Genomic DNA, 18871 nt, shown 5'->3' on the forward strand with positions numbered 1-18871 from the left:
ATGTAGATTTCAAGAAAACACTGTTAGCAAAGGATCCATTGAAAGGAGAGTGAAATTCTGTGAATTGCATTCACATGCCACAATGCAGTTTCTCAGAACTCTTCTTTCCAGGTTTTGTCTGAGGATATTTCCTTTTTCACCATAGGCCTCAATGCGCTCCCTAATATCACTTTGCAGATTCCACGACAGCAGTGTTAGCAAACTGCTTCATGATGACTAGGTTATAACTCTATGAGATGAATTCACATACCACAGAGAAGCTTCTCACAAACCTTCTATCAAGGTTTTAGTTGAGGATATTTCCTTTACCAGCGTAGGCCTCAATGCGATCCACTGTAGCCCTTCTCAGATTCCTCAAAGGCAGTCTTAATTGACTGCTCCATGAAACGGAAGTGTAACTCTGTGAGATGTATTCACACATCACAAAGAAGTTTCTGAGAAAGATTTTTTCTAGTTTTTATCTGCGGATACTTTCTTTGTCATCCTAAGCTTTATTGCGCTAAGAATTTCCCACTTCAGATTTCAAGAAAACTGTGTTAGCAAACTGATCACTGAAGAGAAAAGTGTATCTCTGTGAGTTGCATTCACACATCGCAATGCAGTTTCTCTTAACGCTTCTTTCCAAGTTTTATCTGAGGATATTTTCTTTTTCACCATAGGCGTCAATGAGCTCCCAAATATCACTTTGCAGAATCCACGAAAACAGTGTTAGCAAACTGCTACAAGAAGGGAATGGTGAATCTCTGTGTGATGAATTCACACATCAGGAAGCAATTTCTCAGAAAGTTTCTTTCTTGTTATTATCTGAGGATATTTCCTTTTTCACCATATGCCTCAATGCTCTCCCAATTATCACTTTGCAGATTCCACGACCACAGTGTTAGCAAACTGCTTCATGAAGATTAAGTTGTAACACTGTGTCGTGAATTCACATGTCACAAAGAAGTTTCTCACAAAGATTCTATCAAGTTTAATTCAGAATATTTCTTCTATGAGCCAGGCCTCAATGCGATGCAATGTAGCCCTTCTGAGGTTCCTCAAAGGCCGTCTTAATCGACTGCTCCATGAAACGTAAGTGTAACTCTGTGAGATGTATTCACAGATCACAGAGAAGTTTCTGAGAAACCCTCTTTCTAATTCTTATCTGAGGATACTTCCTTTGTCATCATAAGCTTCATTGCGCTAAGAAGTAGTCTACTGCAGATTTCAAGAAAAGTATGTTAGCAAACAGATCACTGAACAGAAAAGTGTAACTCTGTGATCTGCATTCACACATCGCAATGCAATTTCTCTGAACGCTTCTTTCCAGTTTTTATCTGAGGACATTTCCTTTTTCACCATTGCAATCAATGAGCTCCCAAATATCACTTTGCAGAATCCACTAAAACAGTGTTAGCAAACTGCTACAAGAAGGGAAAGGTGAACCTCTGTGTGATCAATTCACACACCAGAAATCAATTTCTCAGAAAGCTTCCTTCTAGTTTTTGTCTGAGGATATTTTCGTTTTCATCATGGTCCTCAGTGCGCTGCCAAATATCACTTTGTAGATTCCACGACAACAGTGTTAGGAAACTGCATCATGAAGACTAGGTTGTAACTCTGTGAGATGAATTCAAATTTCAGAAAGAAGTTTCTCAGAAAGGCCCTTTCTACTTTTTATTTGAGGATATTTCCTTTGTCACTGTAAGCTTCATTGCGCTGAGAAATATCCCAATGTTGTTTTCAAGAAAACACTGTTGGCAAACAGATCCATGGAGAGAAAAGTGTAACTCTGTGAGTTGCATTCACATGTCACAATGCAGTTTCTCTGAACGCTTCTTTCCAGTTTTTATCTGAGGATATTTCCTTTTTCACCGTAGCCCTCCATGGGCTCCCAAATATCACTTTGCCAATTCCACGAGAACAGTCTTAGTGAACGGCTTCATGAGGACAAAGTGGTAACTCTGTGAGATGAATTAACAGATCACAAAGAAGTTTCTCAGAAAGCTTCTTTCTCATTTTTATCGGAGGACATTTCCTTTCACCCTCTGGTCTTCAATGGGATCCGAAATATCAGTTCTCAGATTCCACAAAAGCAGGGCTAGCCAAAGGCTACAGGAAATACCGGTGTGTATCAGTGAGTTGAATTCAAACAGCACAAACCTGTCTCTCAGAAAGCCTCTTTCCTTCTTGAGCTGAGGTTATTTGTGGTCATGGAGCGCCACCTTGTGTCTTATTGCAGATTCTGTGAAAACATTGTTAGCAAGCTTCTCCATGAAAATGATGAACTAACTCTGTGAGCTGAACTCGTCCACAACCAAGAAGTTTCTGAGAGGGCTTCTTTGCAGATTTGTCTAAGGATATTTCATTACTCACCATGGGATTCAGCGATATCCAAGATATCATTTCTGAGATTCCACAAAATCAATGCTAGTAAACTACTCTGTGGAAGAGCAGTGTAACACGGTGGAATGCATTCACACATCACAAAGCAGTTTCTCAGAAAGCTTCACTCCATTTTTTCTCGAGGATATTTCCTTTGTCAACGGAACGGAAGTGAACGGAACGGAACGGAATGGAACACAACATGAAATGGAATGGAAGATAACAGAAAGGAATGGAATGCAATGGAATATGGAATGAAATGGAATATGGAACGGAAAGGAATGGAATGGAATATTGAATGGAATGTGGAAAGAATGGAATGGAATGGAATGGAGTAGGACGGAATGGAATGGAATATTGAATGGAATGGAATGGAATGGAATGTGGAATGGAATGGAATGGAATGGAATATGGAATGGAATGGAATGGAATATGGAGTGGAATGGAATATGGAACGGAATGAAATGGAACCGATTGGAATGGAAAGGAATATGGAATGGAATGGAATGGAAATTGGAATGGAAAGGAAAATGGAATGGAATGGAATAAGAAATGGAATGGAATGGAATATGGAATGTAATGGAGCACGAAATGAAATGGAATATGGAATGGAATAGAATATGGAATGGAATGGAATGCATTGCAAAATGGAAAGAACTGGAATATGAAATGGAATGGAATATGGAATGGAATTGAATGGAATATGGAATGGAATTGAATGGAATGGATGGAATGGAATGGAATATGGAATGAAATGGAATAAGGAAGGCAATGGAATGGAATGAAATGGTATATGGAATTGAATGGAATGCAATATGGAATGGAATGGAATGGAATGGAATGGATGGAATATGGAATGGAGTGGAATGGAATAAGGATTGAATAGAACAGAATGTAATGAAGTGGAATAAGGAATGGAATGGAAGGGAATGGAGTGGAATACGAAATGGAATGGAGTGGAATTTGGAATGGAATGGAATCTGGAAAGGAATGGAATATGGAATGGAATGGAAGGGAATGGAAAATGGAATGAAATGCAATACGAAATGGAACGGAATATGGAATGGAATGGAATGGAATATGGAATGGAATGGAATATGGAATTGAGTGGAATGGAATGGAATGGAACATTGAATGTAATGTAATGGAATATGGAATGGAATGGAATATGGAATGGAATATAATATGGAATGGAATGGAATGGAATATATAATGGAATGGAATGCAATGGAATATGAAATGAAATGGAATAAGGAATGGAACGGATAGGAGTGGAATGGAATATGGAATGGAATGGAATGGGGAATGGGGTGGAATGGAATATGGAAAGGAATGGAATTGAATTTCGAATGGAATGGAATATGAAATGGAATGGAGTGTAATATGGACTGGAATGGAATGGAATTGAATAAGGAATGGAATGAAACGGAAAGGAATATGGAATGGAATGGAATACGGAATGAAATGGAATGGATGGAATGGCATGGAATATGGAATGGAATGGGATGGAATATTGAATGGAATGGAATATGGAACGGAATGGAATGGAATGGAATGAAATGGAAGACGGAATGGAATAGAATGGAATGGAATATGGAATGGAATGGAATAGGGAACGGAATTGAATGGAATGGAATATGGAATGGGATAGAACGGAATGGGGGGAAGGGAATGGAATATGGAATGGAAAGAAATAGAAGGGAATGGAAAGCAATAAGGAATGGAATGTGGAATGGAATGGAATGGAATAGACAGGAATGGAATGGAATGCAATATGGAATGGAATATGGAAGGGAATGGAATGTGGAATGGAATGGAATGGAATATGGATTGGAATGGAATATGGAACGGAACTCAATGTAACGAAATATGAAGGGGAATGGAATGGCATGGAAGGGAATGGAATGGAATGGAAAGGAATATGGAATGGAATTGTATATGGAATGGAAGAGAATATAGAATGGAATGGAACGAAATGGAATGGAATGGAATGGTATATGCAATGGAATGGAACATGAAATGTGAAGGAATGGAATGTATTTGTATGGAATATGGAACAAAATGGAATGGAATGGTGTATGGATTGAAATATTGAATGGAATGTCAGAGAATGGAATGGAATGGAATATGGAATGAATTGGAATATGGAACGTAATGGAATGGAATGGAATAGAATGGGATGGAATGGAATATGGAAAGAAATGGAATGTATTGGAATATGGAATGGAATAGAATGGAATAGAAGGGAAGGGAAGGGAATATGGAACAGAATGAAATGGAATGGAATGGAATGGAATTTGGATTGGAATGGAATGGAATAGAATGGATTGGAAAGGAATGGAATATGGAATGCAATGAAATATGGAATGAAATGGAATATGGAATGGAATGGAATGCAATGGAATTGAATGGAGTATGGAAAGGAATGGAAAGGAATATGCAATGGGATGGAATGGAATATGGAATGGAATGGAATGGAATACAGAATGGAATGGAATACGGAATGGAATGCAATGGAATACGGAATGAAATGGAATAAGGAATGGAATGGATAGAATGGAATGGAGTATGGAATATAACTGAATGGAATATGGAATGGTATGGAATAGGGAATGGAATGGAATGGAATATGGAATGGAATGGAATATGGAATGGAATGAAATATGTAATGGAATGGAATGGAATGGAATAAAAATTGAATGAAAGGGAATGGAATATGGAATATGGAATGGAATGCAATATGGAATGGAAAAGAATGTGGAATGGAATGGAATGGAATATGTAATGGAGTAGAATGGAATGGAATATGGAATGGAATGGAATATGGAACGAATGGAATTAAATGGAATATGTAATGAATGAGAATTAGAACGGAAACATGGAAGGAAGGGAATGGAATTAATAGAATGCAATGGAAAGGAATATGAAATGGAATATAGAATGGAATGGAATGGAATGGAATGCAATATGGAAGGGAATGGAATATGGAATGGAAAGGAAAGGAACGAAATATGAAATGGAATGGAATGGAATGGAATGGAATATAGAATGCGATGGAATCGAATGGATTGGAATGAAATATGGAATAAAATGTAATGGAATGGAATGGAATGGTATATGGATTGGAATATGGAATGAAGTGGAGTGAAATGGAATACAATGGAATGGAATGGAATATGCAATGAAATAGAATATGGAACGTAATGAAATGGAATGGTACAGAATGGAATACGGAAAGGAATGCATGGGATGTAATATGGAATGGAATAGAATGTAATGGAATGGAAGGAATTGGAATGTGGAACGGAATAAATGGAATGGAATGGAATGGAATATGGAGGAATGAAATGGAATGGAGGGAGTACCATGGATTGGAATGAATGGAATGGAATGGAATTGAACGAAACATGAAATGGATTGAATGGAACGCAGGGGAATGGAATGGAATGGAACTGGATATGGATTGCTATTGGATATGGAATGGAATGGACTATGGAATGGAATGGAATCAAATGGAATATGGAATGGAATGGAATTGAAAGGAATGGAATATGGAATGGAATGCAAGGGATGGAATGGAATGGAATATGGAACGGAATCTAACGGAATGTAATGGAACATGGAATGGAATGAATGAATGGTTGGAATGGAATGAATATGGAGTGCAATAGAATGGAATGCAATATGGAATGGAATGGAATATGGATTGGAATGGAATGGAATGAAATATGGAATGGAATAGAACGCAATGGAAGGAAGGGAATGGAATATGGAATGGAATAAGAGAGCAGGCTTTCTCTGGGCAGTTCAGAATCTCATAATAGAATACAGAGAAGTCAAGGGCCAGACCCAGTCTGATAGGATGTGTTGGTTGCATTTCCTTTTGCTGATTTCAAAAGCTTCTTGGTATGCTTGTTGTGACCGATCCACAATCCTTTTCTTGTCATCACCAGTGGCAACCTCAGCCAAGTAACGATAGTAATCTCCTTTCATTTTCAAATAGAAGACTTTGCTCTCTGCTTGTGAAGCATTGCGGATCAAGAACTTTTCCAAAAGAGACAATACATCATTGCAGGTATCTCTTAGCTCCCTCTCAATTTTCTCTCTGTATTCTCGAGCCATCTGCGTGTTTTCTTAGCACCTTCCGTCTTTTGTTCAATACTTGAGATGACCCTCCAAGATGATCTACGGGCTCCTACAACATTTTTGTAAGCAACTGAGAGAAGATTCCTCTCTCATTGGATAATTCAGCTCCTTGTTCAGTTACAGACTTCATGCAGGCTGCCATGTCATCATATCGCTCAGCCTGCTCGACTAGTTTGGCTTTCTGAACCAGCTCATTTTTATCCATGACTGGATGTTCTTTTTGTCTCCTAGAAGCAAGATTTGAGGGACGTCGTAGTCCCCAGGGTTCCATCTGGTGGTGGGAGTGGACCACAGGCTGGGTAATGAGCGAGGATGGTAGCAGAAAATGAATTACTTTTAAAGAGTTTTAAGATAAGGGAAATGTGCAACTAATGTGAGATGCTGGACATGTTTATTTGCTTCACTGTGGTAAAATTTTACTCTGTATTTATATCTCATAACATCACTTTGTATACCTTCAATATACAAAATAAAGTTTATTTAAAATAAAATAAAAAAAGAAAAAGGATGGTATGGAAAGGAATATCGAATGGAATATGGAATGTAATGGAATGCAATATGGAATGGAATGCAATATGGAATGGAATGGTATATGGAACATAATGGAATATATAATGGAATGGAATATGTAATGGAACAGAACGGAACGAAATATGAAATGGAATGGAATGGAACGGAAGGTAAAGGCATGGAATGGTACGGAATATGCAATGGATATGAATATGGAATGGAATGGAATATGGAATGGAATGGAATGGAATGGAATATGGAACAAAATGGAATGGAATGGAATGGAATATGGAATAAAATGGAATATGGCACGTAATGAAATGGAATGGAATGGAATATGGAAAGGAATGGAATGAAATGGAATATGGAATAGAATAGAATGGGATGGAATGGAAGGGAAAGGAACATGGAACGGAATGAAATGGAATGGAATATGGAATGGAATGGAATGAAATGGAATGGAGGATGGAGTGGAACGGAATGGAACGGAATATGTAACGGAATGGAAAGGAACGGAACGGAATGGAAGGAAATATGATATGGAATGGAATGGAAGGCAAGGCAATGGAATGGAATGGAAAGGAATATGGATTGGAATTGAATGTGGAATGCAATGGAATATGGAATGGAATGGAATCGAATGGAATATGGAATGGAATTGAATGGAATGGAATGGAGGGCAATATGGAATGAAATGGAATGGAATATAGAATGGAATGGAATGTTATATGGATTGAAATGGAATTGAATAGAATGAAATGGAATATGGAATGAAATGGAATGGAATATGGAATGGAATGGAATAGAATAAAATTTAATGGAATGGAATATGGAATGGAAGGGAAGGGAATGGAATGGAATGCAATATGGAATGGAATCTAACGGAAAGGAATGGAATATGTAATGTAATGGATTGAATGGAATGGAATGGAATATGGAATGCAATAGAATGGAATGGAATATGGAATGGAATGGAATGAAATATGGAATGGAATAGAACGGAATGGAAGGGAAGGGAATGGAATATGGAATGGAAAGTAATAGAATTGAATGGAAAGCAATATCCAATAGAATATGGAATGGAATGGAATGGAATATAATGGAATGAAATGGAATGCAGTATGGAATGGAATGGAATATGGAATATAATTTAATATGGAATGGAATGGAATATGTAATGGAACGGAATAGAACGAAATATGAAATGGAATGGAATGGAAGGGAAAGGAATGGAATGGAAAGGAATATGGAATGGAATTGAATATGGAATGGAATGGAATATGGAATGGAATGGAATATGGAATATGGAATGGAATGGAATATGGAAAGGAATGGAATGGAATGGAATATAAAATGGAATAGAATGGAAAAGAAGGGAAATGAAGGGAATATGGAACAGAATGAAATGGAACAGAATGGAATGGAATTTGGAATGGAATGGAATAGAAAGGATTGGAAGGGAATGGAATATGGAATGCAATGAAATATGGAATGAAATGGAATATGGAAAGGAATAGAATGGAATGGAAAGGAGTACGGAAAGGAATGGAATGGAATATGGAATGGGAAGGAATGGAATATGGAATGGAATGGAATGGAATGGAATATGGAATGGAATGGAATATGGAATGGAATGGAATGGACTGGATTGGAATGGAATATGGAAAGGAATGAAATATGGAACGGAATGAAATGGAATGGAGTGGAACGGAATGGAATGGAATACGGAATGGAATCGAATACGGAATAGAATGAAATATGCAATGGAGTGGAATGGAATGGAATGGAATATGGAATGGAATGGAATACGGAATGGAATGCAATGGAATATGGAATGAAATGGAATGGATAGGAATGGAATGGAATATGGAATAAAATTGAATGGAATATAGAATGGTATGGAATAGGGAATGGAATGGAATGGATTATGGAATGGAATGGAATATGGAATGGAATGGAATATGCAATGGAATGGAATGGAATGGAATAAGGAATTGAATGAAAGGGAATGGAATATGGAATGGAATGTAATATGGAAAGGAATGCAATATGAAATGGAAAGGAATATGGAGTGAAATGGAATGGAATATGCAATGGAATAGAATTGAATGGAATATGGAATGGAATGGAATATGGAACGGAATGGAATGGAATGGAATATGGAATGGAACTGAATGGAAAGGAAGAGAATGGAATGAAATAGAATGGAATGGAAAGGAATATGAAATGGAATAAGGAATGGAACGGAATGGAATGGAATAGAATGCCATGGAATGGAATGCAATATGGAATAGAATGGAATATGGAATGGAATGGAATAGAATAGATTGGAATGGAATGAAATGGAATGGAGGATGGAGTGGAATGGAATGGAATGGAATATGTAATGGGATGGAAAGTAAAGTAACGGAATGGAAGGAAATATGATATGGAATGGGATGGAACGCAAGGGAATGGAATGTAATGGAAAGGAATATGGACTGGAATTGAATGTGGGATCGAATGGAATATGGAATGGAATGGAATCGAATGTAATATGGAATGGAATGCAATTGAAAGGCATCAAATATGGAATGGAATGGAAGGGAATGGAATGTAATGGAATATGGAATGGAATGGAATGGAATGTAGAGGAATACGGAATTAAATGGAATGGAATATACAATGGAATGGAATGTTATATGGATTGAAATGGAATTGAATGGAATGAAATGGAATATGCCATGAAATGGAATGGAATATGGAATGGAATGGAATAGAATAAAATGTAATGGAATGGAATATGGAATGGAATGGAAGGGAATGGAATGGAATGCATTATGGAATGGAATCTAACGGAATGGGATATGGAATGGAATGGAATGGATGGAATGGAATGGAATATGGAATGCAATAGAATGGAATGGAATATGGAATGGAATGGAATATGGAATGGAATGGAATGGAATGAAATATGGAATGGAATAGAACGGAATGAAAGGGAAGGGAATGGAATATGAAATGGAATGAAATAGAATGGAATGGAAAGGAATATCCAATGGAATATGGAATGGAATGGAATGGAATCTAATGTAATGAAATGGAATGCAATATGGAATGGAATGGAATATGGAATATAATGGAATACGGAATGGAATGGAATATGTAATGGAACGGAATAGAATGAAATATGAAATGGAATGGAATGGAACGGAAGGGAAAGGAATTGAATGGAAAGGAATATGGAATGGACTTGAATATGGAATGGAATGGAATATGGAATGGAATGGATGGAATGGAATGGAATGGATGGAATATGGAATGGAATGGAATATGGAATGGAATGGAATGGAATATATTGAAATGGAATATGGAACAAAATGGAATGGAAGGGAATGGAATTGAATGGAATATGGAAACGAAAGGAATGAAACGGAATATGGAATGGAATAAAATGGAATGGAGTGGAAGGGAATGGAATATTGGTCGGAATGAAATTAAATGGAATGGAATGGAATATGGAAGGGAATGGTATGGAATAGGACTGAAAGGAATGGAAAGGAATGGAATGGAATGGAATCGAATGGAGGATAGAGTGGAGTGGAATGGAACGGAATATGGAATGGAATGGAACGGACGAAATGGAACGGAACGAAATATGAAATGGAATGGAATGGAACTCAAGAGAATGGAATGCAATGGAAAGGAATATGGATTGGAATTGAATATGGAATTGAATGGAATATGGAATGATATGGAATGGAATGGAGTAGAATTGAAAGGCATCAAATATGGAATGGAATGGAATATGAAATGTAATGGAATGGAATGTAGTGGAATATGGAAAGAAATGGAATGAAATATGGAATGGAATGGTATATGGATTGAAATGGAATGGAATGGAATGAAATGGAATATGGAATGAAATGGAATGGAATATGGAATGGAACGGAAGAGAATAAAATATAATGGAATGGAATATGGAATGGAATGGAGTGGAATATGGAATGAAATGGCATATGGAATATGGAATGAAATGGAATATGCAATGAAATGGAACAGAACAGAATGGAACGAAATATGAAGTGGAATGGAATGGAACGGAATGGAATGGAATGAAATAGAAAGGAATATGGAATGAGATGGAATATGGAACGGAATAGAATATGGATTGGAATGGAATATGAAACTGAATGGAATATGTAATGGAATGGAACGGAATGGAATGGAATACGAAATGGAATGGAATATGGAATGGAATGAAATGAAATGGAACGGAATGGAATGGAATGGAATGGAATGGAAGGGAATGGAATATGGAATGGAATGTTAGATGTAATGCAATGAAATGGATTGGAATGGAATATCGAATGCAATGGAATATGGAATGGAATGGAACGGAAAATGGAATGGAATAAAAATGAATGGAATATGGAATGGAATGGAATATGGAATAGAATGGAAATTGGAATGGAATAGTATATGGAAGGGAATGCAATGGAATTCAATTGAATGGAATATGGAATGCAATGGAATATGGAATGCAATGGAATATGGAATGGAATGGAATCGAATGGTATATGGAATGGAATGGAATATGGAATGGATTGGATTGTATTATGGAATGGAATGGAATGGAATGGAAAGGAGTGGAAAGGAATATGGAATGGAATGAAACATGGAATGGAAAGGAATATGGAATGGAATGGAATGGAATGGAAAGGAATGGAATATACAATGGAATGGAATGGAATGGAATGGAATGGAATATGGAATGGAATGGAATGGAGTATGGAATGGAATTGAATACGGAATGGAAGGGAATATGGAATGGAATAGAATTTGAATTGGAATGTAATGGTATATGAAACGGAAAGGAATATGGAATGGGATGGAATGGAATGGAATGAAACATGAAATGGAAAGGAATATGGAATGTAATGGAATGGAAAGGAATGGAATATACAATGGAATGGAATGGAATGGAATATGGAATGGAATGGAATGGAATTGAATACGGAATGGAAGGGAATATGGAATGGAATAGAATTTGAATTGGAATGTAATGGTATATGAAATGGAAAGGAATATGGAATGGGATGGAATGGAATGGAATGGAATATGGAATGGAATATGGAATAGAATATGGAATTGAATGGAATGGAATGGAATGGAATGGAATATGGAATGGAATGGAATGGAGTATGGAATGGAATTGAATACGGAATGGAAGGGAATATGGAATGGAATGGAATGGAATAGAATTTGATTGGAATGTAATGGTATATGAATGGAAAGGAATATGGAATGGGATGGAATGGAATGGAATGAAACATGAATGGAAAGGAATATGGAATGGAATGGAATGGAAAGGAATGGAATATACAATGGAATGGAATGGAATGGAATATGGAATGGAATGGAATGGAATTGAATACGGAATGGAAGGGAATATGGAATGGAATGGAATGGAATAGAATTTGAATTGGAATGTAATGGTATATGAAATGGAAAGGAATATGGAATGGGATGGAATGGAATGGAATGGAATATGGAATGGAATATGGAATCGAATGGAATGGAATGGAAAAGAATGAAATGAAATGGAATGGAATATGGAATTTAAGGGAATATGGAAGGGAACGGAATGGAATGGAACGGAACGCAATATGAAATTGAATGGAATGGAACGGAAGACAATGGAATGGAATGGAAAGGAAATAAGGAATGGATTGGAATATCAATTGTAATGGAATATAGAAAGGAATGGAATATAGAAGGGAATGGAATGGAATGGAATGGAATATGGAGCCGAATGGATTGGAATGGAATATGGAATGGATTGGTCTATGGAATAAAATGGCATATGGAATGGAATGGAATATGCAATGTAGTGAAATGGAATGGAATGGAATATGGAAAGGAATGGAGTGGAATGGAATAGAATGGAATGGAATATGGTATGGAATGGAATATGGATGGAATATGGAATGGAATGGAACATCACGGAAATGAAAGAATTATGAAATGGAGTGGAATGGAACGGAAGGGAATGGAATCGAATGGAAAGGAATATAAAATGGGATGGAATATGGAATGGAAAGTAATGGAATATGGAATGGAATGGAATGGAATGGAATAAAGAATGGAATGGAATATGGAATGGAATTTAAAGGACTGGAATGGAATGGAATGGAATGGAATGGACTATGCAATGGAATGGAATATGGAATTGAATGAAATGGAATGGAACGGAATGGAATGGCATGGAATGGAATATGGGATGCAATGAAATGAAAGGGAATGGAATGGAATATGGAATGGAGTGGAATATGGAATGGAATGGAATATGGAATGGAAAGGAATATGGAGTTGAATGGAATGGAAAGGAATATAAAATGGAATGGAATGTACTGGAATGGAATTGAATGGAATATCGAAAGGAATGAAATGTAATATGGGATGGAATGAAATATGAAATGGAATGCAATGGAATATGGAATGGCATGGAATGGAATATGGAATGGAATGGAATATAGAATGGGATGGAATGGAATGGAATATGGAACAGAATGGAATGGATTGGAATGGAATGGAGTGGAATATGGAATAGAATATATAATGGAATGGAATAGAATGGAATGGAATAGAATTGAATGGAATGCAAAGGAATGGAATATGGAATGGAATGGAATATGGAACGGAATACAATAGAATGGAATGGAATGGAATACGGAATGACATAAAATGAATGGAATATGGAATGGAATGGAATATGAAACGGAATGTAATGGAATTGGGTGGAATATGGAATGTAGTAGAATGGAATGGAATGAATATGGAATGGAATTGAAAATGTAATGGATTGAAATATGGAGTGGAATGGAATATGAAATGCAATGGAATGGAATATGAATGGAATGGAATGGAATTGAATGGAATATGGAATGGAATGGAATGGAAACCAATGGAATATGGAATGGAATCGAATGGAATATGGAATGGAAAGGAATACGGAATGGAATAGAAAGGAATGGAATTTGGAATGGAATGGAATATGGAATGGAATGGAATATGGAACGGAATGAAATGGAATGAAATTGAATGGAATGGAATCAAATGGAATGGAATATGGAATGGAAATGAATATGGAATGAAATGGAATGGAGTGGAATATGGAATGGAGTGGATATGGAATTCGGAATGAAATGGAATGTGAAATGGAATGGAATATGGACAGTATGGAATGGAATATTGAATGGAATGGAATGGATTGGAAGTGAATGGAATGGAATATGGAATGGAATGCAATGGAATATTGAATGGAATTTGAATGGAATATGCAATGGAATGGAGCGGAAAGGAACGGAATGAAATATGAAATGAAATGGAATGGAACGCAATGGAATGGAATGAAATAGAAAATAATATGGAATGGGATGTAATATGGAATGGAATGGAATATGGAATGAAATGAAATATGGAATGGAATGGAATGGTAAGGAATGGAAAGTAATATGGAATGGAATGGAATGAAATTGAATGGAATGGAATGGAATACAAAAAGGAATGGAATATGCAACAGAATGGAATGAAACGGAATGGAACGGAACGGAATGGAATGGAATGGAATATGGTATGGAATGGTAGATGGAATGGAAAGGAATGCACTATGGAACGCAATGGAAAATGGAATGGAATTTAACATGGAATGGAATGGAATTGAAAATGTAATGGATTGAAATATGGAGTGGAATGGAATGGAATATAGAATGGAATGCAATGGATTATGGAATGGAATGGAATGGAGTATGGTATGGAATGGAATGGAATGGAATGGAATATGGAATGGAGTGGAATGGAATGGAATGGATGGGAACATGGAATGGAATGGAATATGGAACAGAATGGAATGGAGTGGAATGGCATGGAATGGAATATGGAGTGGAATGGCATATGCATTGGAATGGAATATGGAATTGAATGGAGTGGAATGGAATATGAAATGCGATGAAATATGAAATGCCATGGCATATGGAATGGAGTGGAATGGAATGGAATTTAATATGGAATGGAATGGAATATGGAATGGTATATAGAATGGAATGAAATATGGAATGGAATGTAGAATGGAATGGAATGGAACGGAACAGAAAGGAACGAAATATGAAATGCAATGGAATGGAATCCCAGTTTGGGTTAAAGCTTACTCTACATTTCTCAATTTGAAAGTCAGTCTTAGAGGGTTCAGCGAAGGGACAGTAATTGGCAACCGGAGGCCTGTGTCGAGCAAGGAAATGTCTTCCATTGAATATTTGAGAGAAGCTTTCTGCGCAACCCTTTTGTGAAGTTTGTGCTCATCTCATAGAGTTAAATCATTCTTTGGATTAAGTAGTTTGAAATCACTGTTTCTGTGGAATCTTGAAAGGCCATTTGGAAACACGCCTTAGAATATCCTGAAAAAGAAATAACCTCAGAGAGAAACCAGAAGGAAGCTTTCTGTGAAACGGCTCTGTGTCACGTGAATTCTGCTCACACAGTTAAGCTTTTCTTTTCATTGAGGAGTATCATAACACTGTGTTTGTATAATCTGCGAAGGGATATTCAGGAGCACTTTGAGTCTTACGGTGAGAAAGGAAACGTCTTCACATAGAAACTGGAGAGAAGCTTTCTGAGGAGCTGATTTGTGATGTGTACTTTCCACTCACAGAATTCCACTTACAGAATGACGTGTGCATTCCACTCACCTTTCTTCTGCTAGAGGATTCCAAAATCCCTTTTGGAGAAAAAGCTACCAAGAGACATTTGGGAGTATAGGAATGGCTATTGTGAAAAAGGAAATATCCTCAGACAAAAACTGGAAATAAGATTTCTGTGAAACTGCTTTGTGTTAGATATATTTATTCATCTCACATAGATAAAACGTTTCTTATATTATGCAGGTTGGAAACTCCATCATGCACGGATCCGAGAAGAGACATTCGGGAGCACATTCAGGCCTACGGTGAAAGAGGAAATATCTTCAGATAAAAAGTGGATAGAAGTTTTCTGAGAAAAGACTTTGTGATGTATGCATTCCACTCAGGGAGTTATACCTCTTTTCTCACAAGGCAGTGTTTGAAGAGTGTTCCTGTGAAACCGAAAAAGTGATATTTCGGAGCGAATTGAGGACTATGGTGAATAGTAAAATATACTAAATAAAATCGAGGAAGAAGCGTTCCTAGAATCTGTTCTCTGATATGTGCATTCACGTCACAGAGTTAATGCTTACTCTATGTTGCCCATTTCGAAACTGTCTTTGAAGGATCTGTGAAGGGATATTTAGTGACACCCGGATGCTTTTGGTGAGCAAGGAAATGTTTTCCGATGAAACCTGCAGAGAAACTTTCTGAGCAACTGCTTTGCGATGTGTGTATTCATCTCATAGAGCTAAACCGTTCTTTGGATTGAACAGCTGGAAATCACTGTTTTTGTGGAATCTGAGGAGGGACATTTGGGAATGATCCTTAGAACATGGAGAAAGAAATATCCTCAGGTAAAATCCAGACGGAAGCTTTCTGTGAAATGGCTCTGTGTCATCTCAATGGCTCTTACTCAGTTAAGACCCTCTTTTCATTGAGTAGGTTTCTAACCCTGTGTAGGCTTAGCGTGTGACGGGATATTCAGGATCACTTTGAGACTTATGGTGAAAAAGGAAATATGTTAAGATCAAAACTGGAGAGAAGCTTTCCAAGGACCTGCCTTGTGGCGTGTGCATTCCACGCACAGTGTTATACCTCTCTTCTCATACAGCGTCAGGGAAACCCTTTTGGAAAAACAGGTACCAAGTGATATTCAGTAGCATGTTGATGACGATGGTTAAAAGTGAAATAGCCTCAAACTAAAACTGGAGAAAGCTTTCTGTGAAACTATCCTGTGATATGTATAATCATCTCACATCTACATTATCTATTATCAATAATGCTTTCTTTACATTACGTAGCTTGGAAACTGTCATGGACGGATCCACGAAGGGACCTTCGGGTGCACTTCGAGGACTATGGTGAAGAACGAAATATCCTCAGAACAGAATGGGAAAGAAGCTTTCTGTGAATCTGCTTTTTGCTATGTTTATACATCTCACATAGATGAAACTTTCTTTATATTACACAGCTTGGAAACTCCCCCGTGGATGGATCCACGAAGAGATATTTGGGTTCACATTCGGGTCTATAGTGAAATAGGAAATTTAGTCAGATCAAAACGGGAGAGGAGCTTTCTGAGAAACTGCTTGGTGTCGTGCGCATTCCACTCAGGGCGTTATAACTTTGTTCTCATAAGGCACAATTTGAACACTGTTACTGTAATACCAAAAGAGTGATATTTGGAGCTCATTGAAGATGATGGCAAAATTGAAATGTCAAAAAAAAAAAAAAAAACAGAAAGAAGCACTTGAAGAAACTGCTCTCTGACGTGTCCATTTTTACACAGGGTTAAAGCTTACTCTACATTTCCCAGTTTGAAAATCGTTCTTTGAGGGTTCTGCAAAGGGATAGTAAGTGGCAACCAGAGGCTTGTGTCGAGCAAGGAAATGTCTTCCATCGAATATTTGAGAGAAGCTTTCTTTGCAACTCTTTTGTGTAGTTTGTGTTCATCTCATAGAATTAAATCATTCTTTGGATTGAGTAGTTTGAAATCACTGTTTCTCTGGAATCTGAGAAAGGACATTTGGAAACGTTCTTTACAATATCCTGAAAAAGAAATAACGCGAGAGAGAAACCAGGAAGAAGATTCTGTCAAACTGCACTGTGTAAGGTGAATTCCGCTCACACAGTTAAGCTTCTCTTTTCATTGAGCAGTATCATAACACTGTTTCTGTTTTGTTTGCGAAGGGATATTCAGGAGCGCTTAGAGGCTTACGGTGAGAAAGGAAACGTCTTCACATAGAAACTGGAGAGATGCTTTCTGAGGAGCTGTTTTGTGACGTGTGCATTCCACTCACAGAATTCCACACACAGAATGACGTGTGCATTCCACTCACCTTTCTTCTCCTAGAGGATTCTGGAATCCCTTTTGGAGAAAAAGCTACCAAGAGACAATCGGGGGTATAGGTATGGCTATGGTGAAAAAGGAAATATCCTCAGACAAAAACTGGAAAGCAGATTTCTGTGAAACTGCTTTCTGATAGATATATTTATTCATCTCACATAGTTAAAACTTTTCTTATATTACGCACTTTGGAAACTCCGTCATGCACGGATCTGCAAAGGGATATTCGGGAGCACATTCAGGCCTATGGTGAAAGAGGAAATATCTTCAGAAAAAAAGAGGAGAGAAGCTTTCTGAGAAACTACTTTGTGATGTACGCATTCCACTCAGGGAGTTATACCTCTTTTCTCACAAGGCAGTGTTTGATCACTGTTCCTCTGAAATCAAAAAAGTGATATTTCGGACCACATTAAGGACTATGGCGAATGGTGAAATGCACTGAAATAAAATTGAAGAAGAAGCGTTCCCAGAATCTGCTCTCTGATATGTGCATCCATTTCACAGAGTTAATGCTTTCTCTATGTTGTCCGGTTTCAAAACTCTGTCTTTGAAGGACCTGTGAAGTGATATTTAGTGACGCCCGGACACTTGTGGTGAGCAAGGAAACGTCTTCCAATGAAACCTGCAGAGAAAATTTCTGAGCAACTGCTTTGCAATGTGTGTATTTGTCTCATAGAATTAAACCATTCTTTGGATTGAACAGCTTGAAATCACTGTTTTTGTGGAATCTGAGGAAGGACATTTGGGAACGATCCTTAGAACATGGACAAAGAAATATGCTCAGGGAAAATCCAGAAGGAAGCTTTCTGTGAAACTGCTCTGTGTCATCTCAATGGATGTCACT

At 37.4% G+C, this 18871-nt stretch overlaps 1 pseudogene; it reads right to left on the reverse strand.

Annotated features, from left to right (window-relative positions):
- Nucleotides 1–6109: 6109 nt before the first annotated feature.
- On the reverse strand, nucleotides 6110–6788 carry LOC117087774 (annotated as a pseudogene).
- Between the last annotated feature and the right edge of the window lie 12083 nt (nucleotides 6789–18871).

The sequence above is a fragment of the Trachypithecus francoisi genome, unplaced genomic scaffold (assembly GCF_009764315.1).
Source record: "Trachypithecus francoisi isolate TF-2019V2 unplaced genomic scaffold, Tfra_2.0 Contig00688, whole genome shotgun sequence".
Taxonomy (NCBI): Eukaryota; Metazoa; Chordata; class Mammalia; order Primates; family Cercopithecidae; genus Trachypithecus; species Trachypithecus francoisi.